Here is a 9,401-nt window from a genome sequence, read left to right as displayed (position 1 = left end):
AGCATTGCAAATTTCAGCTGGCAATGGTCCTTCTGGTGTGTATTACCTTTTAAGATGCTTTTCTGGCATCTAACAGCTGTTGTCAGGAAGATTTATATGCTATTTTAGTTTGTTTAATTTCTCTTCACTGTTAATGAGCCTTTGTTATTGCCGTGTGGAGTTCATTAACTGCACCAGAAGATGGCAGCAATGGAAACCACTTTCCTGCCCTCCATTCATAAATTACGTTTCACGCTGAGCGGCAATCAGTGATATGATACCAATTGACTTTAAAAAACTGTTTTAAAAAAACAAGAAAAGCAGTCTTCACAGCTGTAGACACCGAAAGATGTTAAAAAAGTTGTGAAATGTGGAAGGAACTATGTGCTCCTTTCCCAGAATTTGAAGGTCATTTTTTCAATGCCTAAGTTGCAAAGACCAGGGACAGAGATGTCAGTAAATGAAGCTGTTGGAAGGCATGACTTTCCCAAGCTACCATGACCAAAAAAGTCTAAAATAGCCTTAATTCATTTGATCTTCGTGGCACATGATAAAAAGCATTTGACTCTGGAGTGGAGGAAGACCGAGGAGATTCTGCAGAGAAATCATAAAGATCAGAGATATGTTTTTGGGCTGCTGGACTTTGACTCGTGTCACTGATTCAGTGAGAAGAGGCACTGGGAGTAAGCTGTTTATTTATCTGTAAAACATGTGAAGGAACACGTAGAGCCAGGCAGAGCATTTCCTTAGGAGGAATAAATGTTTACACAGGCAAATTAACATACATATTTCCCACAGGACACAAGCATTATTAGACCTGTTACAAGCTTTGTCAGCAACCACTGAGGAAAAAAAGAATCTTATTTACCTTTCTAAATACAGACCAGTCTTCAGGGCAATACAGCTGCTAAACTTATTGACACGGGTGCTTGTGTTACAGCCAGGATTTACCATGCATGATAAATGCAAAACTTTCTCAGTTTCAGCTACAAGCTTTTGCTCCCAGAATATTATTTATTTTGATTTCTTTATTGCCCAGAATAAAGAGCACATGTGGGAAATGAGCCTCCCTGTCAGGGGTAGTGTTTGTGTGCCGCTGAGCAGAAGGAGCAGTGAACCTGAGGGCCAGGGTGAAGCCCCGGTGCTGCATTGGGCTCTGCAGGGCAGCGACGGCAGCGACGGCAGTGACGGCGGCGATGGCAGTGACGGCGGCGACAGCAGCGATGGCAGCACTGGGGCACTCCGGCTGGCACAGATGCTCTGATACATCCACACCTTTCAGCACAGCTGGGGCAACCCCGGGCACGTGTCCCCATGAAAGGTTAGGAGGCAAAGGTTGCTGGGTATGTGGTCTCCTAAAAGGGAATTTGAGTGGTGAGAAAAGACACAGCCCCTCATCGTGTTGTTGAATTTGGGGAGGTAAGTTGTCTTGTTGCCTTCGGGAACAAAGCGGGACTCCCGTCCTGGAGAAACATCTGCCTTCATCATCAATGTATCCTCACAGAAAAGTCTGTAACATCTAAAGCTTTGGCTAATTGCTTGTTTCAGTGAGATAGATAACAAAGTAAATCATGTTTATGGAAATAAATCTGTCCTGCATCACACTCTTTTCATTAGTGAGAAATTAGTGTGACTACTGGAAACAAATGATTTTATGAGGTTTTATGGGTCTTGCTTGAGTTAGAAAGGCTAATGTTGCCAGAAGGAATACATGGGCTTTGTAGCTACAAGCCACTTCAATCATCGGAGAGACTTATGAGTGATTTTGCCTTCTGAAAATCAAAGATCCACAACCCTCAAGGTGTAATAAGCAATATTGCAAGAAAATCTCACTAATACTGCTGGGAGATGTCCCCAGTTCAAATCAGGTCAGTGATTATTTGGTTGTAAAGCAACATGATCTAAAAGAAGTGCAGATCAAAGGAAGCCTCCTTTAGTTATACAAAAGCCTGTAATTATGAGGTTACTTAATTTTCAGAACAAAAGATGGCAACCTCTGGGTTTATTCATAGTTTAATATATTCTGTGTCTGAGAGCACACGAGGAAAATGGACTTTTGCACCTCTAATTGTTCCTGTGGTTAGTCTGTATGAGAAGCGCCTTCTCTTAAACACCTCAAATGTAATTATGTCCTACTACTACCCATGTAAAAAATTTTATTACAAGCTACAGTAAGTATTCATCCTCCCTGGCTCTGTAATAGTCTAATATGTAAATCTCTCTCTCTTCCTTATTTCTAGCTACTGAACTGTATCAAAAGGCAGCCAGATTTACATTTTCAGCATGTTACTCTACTGCTCCTGAGATGTTTTCAAATGAAAAATGGAAGAGATGGTACATGCAGCACTACTGGTATGTTGTTAATCTATAGGGTACGCCTCAATCCTCTAGACCTATTTATACAACATAACTAGACCAGAGAGATCTAAAGAGATTTTAATAATCCTAGGTACAATTATGAATCCATGAATTCTGTGATGCAGCAAGAGGGAAACAGTGTCTAACTGTCCTCTGAGCAGATTTTGTTAATGCTGGCAAAAAGGGCACGCAGCGGTGTGGTATTACACAGAAGCATGGAGGTCCTGGGCGGCAGCATCCATGAGGTGCCTGCTCGGGTTTTTTTCGCTCCGTAGGCTTTGTCCTGCAGGAGGAGGAAAGGGCACCTGAAGGCTTGCGAGATCCATCCCTCTCCCTGGTGCAGGCTGGGTGCTGGCTGCCTTTTCAAGTTGCAGCACAGAGCTTTACCGTGAGCCACCTTTAAAAACGAGATGCCCTCTGAAACGCCTGAATTTAGATGCAGATGTATTATGCAGGCTGGAATAGTGATTAGCTCTCAACAATGTCACCAGACAAAAGGGAGATTTCTCTAGATTTAGTAGTGGAATCTCAAAAAAAAAACAAACCACCCAACACCACCAAAAACCACACAAATGGAAAACAACCCAAAAGAATTGCCCTGCCCTTCCTTGTCGCTTGATCAGCCTAGAGCTCGCGTAACCACAGCAGTAACATCTTACACAGTACAATGCTGCACTGTATTGTATTATCTTGCGGTATCTTTTCCATTATGGCCTTGCTCGTACTGTTTTCCATCCTGGGCCCACTGACTCTGTCCTAGAAATAGCAGGAAGAGTAGTGGAGTGGAGCTGCCAGATGTCAGCAAACCCCTCACTGGGCCTGATCCTGACCCCCACCCACAGGCGGGATGATGTCCCAACCTGGCCTTGGCCTGTCCCCATCCCCATGGAGGTGCCTGATGGCTGGGGCTGGGCTGCCAAAAGGCCAGTAAAGGACTGAACAGGGCTTTGGTGCCTTGGAGATGAGGATTTGGCTTTTAATGACGTTACTGGCAGGTGTGGTGAGGTGCTGGCATCAGTCTGACTGGTTTGGGATGCTGACCTCAAGGCAGAGGAATGCTGCCTGCGCTACACGTTGTGATTATCACCTCCAACGAGCCAGCTCATGAGGCAGCACGTCTGTGGATATTTCCACTGAGTCTCTGCTACAATACTCGCGACAGCTCCTATTACAGGGCATTTCGAACCCCCTCAGGGATGGGGAGGCAATCGCAGGGACAGCCATCAGAGATGATGGTGAGCAGGCCGACAGGGAATCCCTGAGTCTGCAGACAGGCCGTCTCTTTGAGAGTTGCCACGGTCATGTTCCTCAGTGCACGACAAGGATCTGGCAGGCACTATTTTCAGTATTTTTCTCTCTTATATGAGGAAGCAAGATGGTGGAGGCAGGAGATCTCCTGTGTGGAGTCTTACACGTGCAAGCACTCAATATGAAACTCATGCAGGGTCACATATCTTCCTCTCTTCTCTTTTTTTTTAACATAGTTTCTTCTTCCTCTTCTTCCTTTCTTTCTTAAGGTCCTTTTGCTGGGAACACTCAAATATCAGGAAGATAGCATGTTTGTACCCACAGACCTTACCCCAAATGAGATTTTGTATTTCCAATGGCACACATATGTGTATTTTCCAAGCGTTTCTCTTGGGGATGGGTATTTACACAACACTTCTCATTACAAGATTCTGCTTTTCTCAAACAACCTGCAAAAATTGCTTGCATGCCATAAGAAAACCTTGAAAGGATGGGGACAGCAGATGCTGAGTAAGACTAAGAGCTTGTACTGCCATGTCCTCAGGGCTGAAACACACTCGAGAGCGGATGAGAGCTGTGTGGCAGCCAGGCCAGGCAGTGCGATGGCGGTGCCGAGCACGGACCCAGGCGAGGGTGACAGAGCTGGGACAGGCAGCGTAAGCTACTGACGTGGCAAATGTATTGTGGCTTCTCACGTGTCATTGAGTAGCTGGTTGTGAAAGACACTGTTTAAACAAACTGTTGTGTACATTTCCACGCAGTACCTGTCTGCCCAGATTCTTATTTTCAAAGTGCAGCTCTTAAGCATATTTGAATGAGTCATTATTTTTGGCCAGCATTGACAGCAACTGGAAAATCTAAACATTATTGGCCTGTATATCCCCTGCACTCCACAGATGGCACAGGAGTTTTCAATATTGGTTGCATCCTATTTCTGCTCTGCTCACACCCTCTTTTCTCTATTTTCATCTGAGAACATTCTTGCTCTGCCAGGATGGGGTCTCCAATTCCTGCCGGACACGTACGTTTCTCCCCTCAGTGCAAAAGCACCTCTGTATAGCTGCTTATCGAGCAAATGGTGACTACTTAGCACTAGCAATTTGATTCTGTTAATTTTATACATCAGTGCTTGAAACGGCATGCAGCTTTTGCATCCAGGAGCGAGTCCTCACCTTTGGGAGTTGAAGCCAGGGCCCACAAAAACCTTCATACTCATGTCTGCTTATTTATGTTTGCCTGTAATAGGGTAACTCTACAACATTGCATTCAATCATTTCCAGAACATTGGAAGAATGTTACAGACAACTTTGGGCAGAAACTGCCTGATTTTGAGGCCAGTCAACCAGACAGCATGGTTGAAGCCTCTAGTTAGCATGTCCAGCACTTCCAACAACAGTTGGAAATGCCCACCTCTCAGCAAATAAGTTGATAAAAACTTCCAGCATTGTGAAGATCTCAGCTCTTCTCAGTATAAGTCCAAAGTGTTCGATTAATTCTGTGAAAGAGAAGGGGAGAAAGATGAGAGCCAGGGGAATCACGGTGGCCATGATGATGGAAAAGGAAACGAGGGACACTGAATCCCTTGAGGGAGGAAAAGTGTACCCAGATATGGGTGATGCTCAAGCTCTGGAGTGAGGGAGGACTTGGAGATAGATGGTGACTAGAGAGAGATGGGAAGGGAGCACACAGTCATCCTTTGGGGAGAAGGAAGGCAAGAATGCAGAAGTATCTGGGATGTGCCAGGACTTTGACCTTGAGGTACCACAAGGTGTACAGCCTCGCATTTCTTTGCTTTGCCTTAGGTAGCATAAAAGCCGTGTAGCTATCAGGCATCTTGACACCACAGAAAAAGACCAACTCTCCCTTCTTTGGAAATGACCTCTGCCACTCCTCTCCATATCTTGCTCAACCAGCTCTCTGTAAGCCAGCAGCTGAAACAATCTTTCCCCTCCAACAACGACGCACTCTTCATATTTCCAATTTTTGGTGTAAAGAGAAATATGAAGTCTGCATATTATTCAGACAGTGGAGCATGGGCTTTGGCAGGTCCCAGCAGCTTCAGTGTGACTTGCACTGAGAAATCACCTTTCAAATAAGCAGCAATCAAGCAGCAATCAAATAATCATCTTTCAAATAAGCAGCAGTTTCCACTGATGGAATGGAAATAGGACTGCAACTACATGATAGCTGGTAACAGCTTTATTGTTACATTTCCCTCCATTTCAAGAACAAATTTATGATTAAGAAATGACACCTTTTGACATCCATTATTTGGGCAGCCTGGCAAATGTATAAGCAACAAGTGGGTGACTATTCAACACAAAATGCGGACTTCTGACAGGAATTTCTTGTTCTTGGGAGCAAGCAGCCTAATCCTGCCGCTAATGACCAGGACACCAGAAACAAGGGGCTGCTAATGAAATTTAAAATTGCTATGTAAAGTGGGAGGTGATGTCTTTATAAAGGAAGTTTTAAATATTGCCTAGGAAGAACTGACCATGAGGTCTAGGCTGACAGAAATAAAGTAAAATTTAATAATCCATGGTGAAAGATCATGGACTTCAGGACTAACATGAATTTCAGGTCTAAACTAGGGAGTTAATTAACTGTAACTCATGGGGAGGAAAGAAATACAGTACAGAATTCAAGCCTGTTTAAAGTAAACATGATGGCAAACTATTTCAGACAAGGTGTTTCCAACTGACAGAGAAGCAGGAAAGCTACTGCTAACAGTGATGAGACTTCATCTGGAATACTGGTCATCTACATCCAAGAAAGATACATTCCTATAGGAACAAGTGCAGAGAAAGACTTCAAGACTGGCCAGGAGGTAAAAACCAACAGCACTGAAGGCCAGATTTATGCTGCCCAACTTCAGGTACTTCACAAAGACACATAAATTAGGATCACAGTCACCAGGGACTCCCGCAGTGAGTGGAAAGAGATGGACATCTCCAGTCAGTCAGCCTACCTAAGTTCTGACTTGGCTCCAAAATTAGATGTTTTATTTAAATACTTCAAGCTACATAGGAAGAATATTGCCCTAGGGAATTTGCACAGTGCCCTCAAAAACAAAGGCTGAGAAAGGAACCAGCTGCTCCCAGAAGTGTAAACACCACAGAAGAGGTGAAGGTCAGGTTTATCAGCAGGACAAACTGATAAATGCTGGGCACAAATAAATTGTTCTGATAAACAGAAGGTTGATGTTTGGAAACAGCCCTCCATATCAAGATGGGGGAATAAGAAAATTGGATAGAATTAAATTGCAGCTGAATGAGTTCGTTGAAGAGGCTGTGTGACGAACATACCTGGAAGAGCAAACATATGGACTGGCAGATACAAAAGGTCCCTTCTGAGCATTTGTGTTGTGCCATTTTATTTGGATTTTTTGTTACTGCATACAAACGGGACTAACCCTTTATATCTGTATCAAAAGGGATGTCTCACAAAATGTTGTGTGTTTTGGTAAAGAATTACTGGAAGGTGCTGCTGCCTTGTTGTTGTCCATCTGTATCAAGGGGAAGGATGGCAAAATCTATTTCCTGAGACCAGAATTGCTCAAGAGGAAAACCAAGACAGGCTACAGTGCTGAGCATCTGAACTACCCTTGCGTTGTGCAAAATGAGCAAAACACTTGTGCTGCCCAAGGCGAGGGAGGCCCACTCTCCTAAGTGATGGGCAAATGCATGGCAAGATGCTATTCAGAAGGAACAGAAACGCTATGAACATGCTTCCAGTTGTCACTGGCACATGTGGCACGTGTGCTAGGCTACACAACTGATGGCAAGTTAGGCCAAGTTAGTGTCCTTCCACTTCGTGACTGTTGCAGCAATAGAAAATCATTGCCCGCAGGCCAGACCTACGTGCAAGCCTGAAGTGCTTGGGACATGCAGTTAAAAGTGCCCCAGCAAATACAAACATGGGCTATCGATTGCAGCTGTGTGTTGCCAATCGAGGCAGCACAGCACAGCCAAGTACCTGGCAAACAGCTAGCAAAGGACACCGGAGTGTGAGCATGGAGGGGTTCTGGCTAAAGCATTGGCAGAAATGAGATTTTGAGTACTGCCTCCTGTTATTTAATCCTTCCTAATTTTCAGTGGAATGAGCCTCTATACAGATTGCCCAAAAATAATGGGGCAGAAATAGAGAAATATCTGATCCTCTTACAAATGACACTGCATATTGGCTAACCAGTTGGGTCAACAGCATCAGAATGCAATAGAAACATGTTTGCTAAGGGGAACAATATGTGTACTCCTGATTATTGATTACATGCTAGGGGAAAGGCTGTGTCACAGTCCTCTAATTCTGTCCAACCCTGATATTTTGACATTAATTTGGGGGGATGGAAGTCATTAAGAATTTAAGTTTAAACTTGGACCTGGATCTAAAAAAAAAATAAATAAAACTCCCACTTCATTTCAGAATAGCAGAAAATAGCGGATTTTCCTCAGCAATACTTAGCATCAACTTAGTGGTTGACATTAGGAAACCCAAAATTTTGCAAAAGAGGCAGAGAACGAAGTGAAGCAAGACACAAACTGACAACATAAAAGGCCTTAAGAGGCATGAAATACTTGCTTTTACAACACAGTTTTACAACAGCACTGACATTCATTACTCTGAGTTGTTTGAAGCCCCACAAGAAACAATAAACTAGAGACAAAGCTAGAGTCCCAGACATTTTTTATTAAAAATTTGTTCATCCTTAGTCTAGCAATATCTTACTAGCTATTGCAAAATGTTTGCAAGGGCTTTACACTCGACAGAGTCTTATCTGTCTTTTTTCCATGGGGGCACAGTTGCTCTTTGATGCTGTTATTGTTAGGGATAATGTTTGTGGTCAGTTGCTACTGACAGTGATAGTCAAAGTTCAGGCAGCCAAATTTAGACATGAAATTAATAATGGCATATGTACCAAATAGCTTAAGTATGCATTGTTTCTTCATGACTTACCAGGAAAAATTCTTACTGAGGTCCAAGAAAGTTTGGCATGAATAAGTCATAAATATGGAGCGAAGGATCTGCCTCAAGAGGCACGTATCAATATAATACGGGTAAAATCGGCCAAAATATTTGGAGTATGAAGCTCAGTCCCCCCTGCCACGGAAAGTCAGGGTAGTGTGTGACTGAGGATGTGCCCAGCTGCATAAAATACACAAGTGTTTGATAAAGTCCACGTATATTGTACTGCATAAATTGTTAATTTAAAGGAGATTGTAAATTTGAAAGAGCACAAGTTATCTTTCTTTTTATGCGCAGAAGGCAATATATGCCTCTAACACTGTATATATAATATAAACACCACCAGGGCTGTGAGAGGATGGTATCTGTGACCATGAATCACTTAGCGGATTTGCATGGTCATGCCCTCTGTCTCAACAGGCAGGCTTGCTAAATCCATCCGCTCATCATAAATAATGGAACTTCTTTCCCGATTTCTTTCTTTTCCCTTCAAAATGTCCTCTGTGTTTCCATACACACAGGGCTGCCGAAATTAGGGAAAAGGGCATAGGCTGCTTTTGCGTCACCTTACAGCTCTGGACTTGAGCCAGCTATAGACATTGGAAGCTGCTCTCAGTGTCTGAAGTTACTCCTTCAGCTAAGGCCAAAACTCCCTCAGGTTCTAATAATAGTGACCCCAATAGTGAGCCTGCCGTCACATTTAATTTTATTCTGGACTTGGGGTTCTTGGATGTACTTGGACCACAACTGGTCAGGCTTCCAAAATATAAGTAAGAAAATGGAAGGTAAATGATGTAAGAAAACTGAAAGGACCTTCAACCTGGATGCTGTACAACTTTTGCTGCAATGTA

This window comes from Phaethon lepturus, unplaced genomic scaffold (assembly GCF_000687285.1).
Source record: "Phaethon lepturus isolate BGI_N335 unplaced genomic scaffold, ASM68728v1 scaffold18841, whole genome shotgun sequence".
NCBI lineage: Eukaryota > Metazoa > Chordata > Aves > Phaethontiformes > Phaethontidae > Phaethon > Phaethon lepturus.
The sequence above is the reverse complement of the archived record's forward strand: the minus strand, read 5'-3'. Positions refer to the sequence as shown.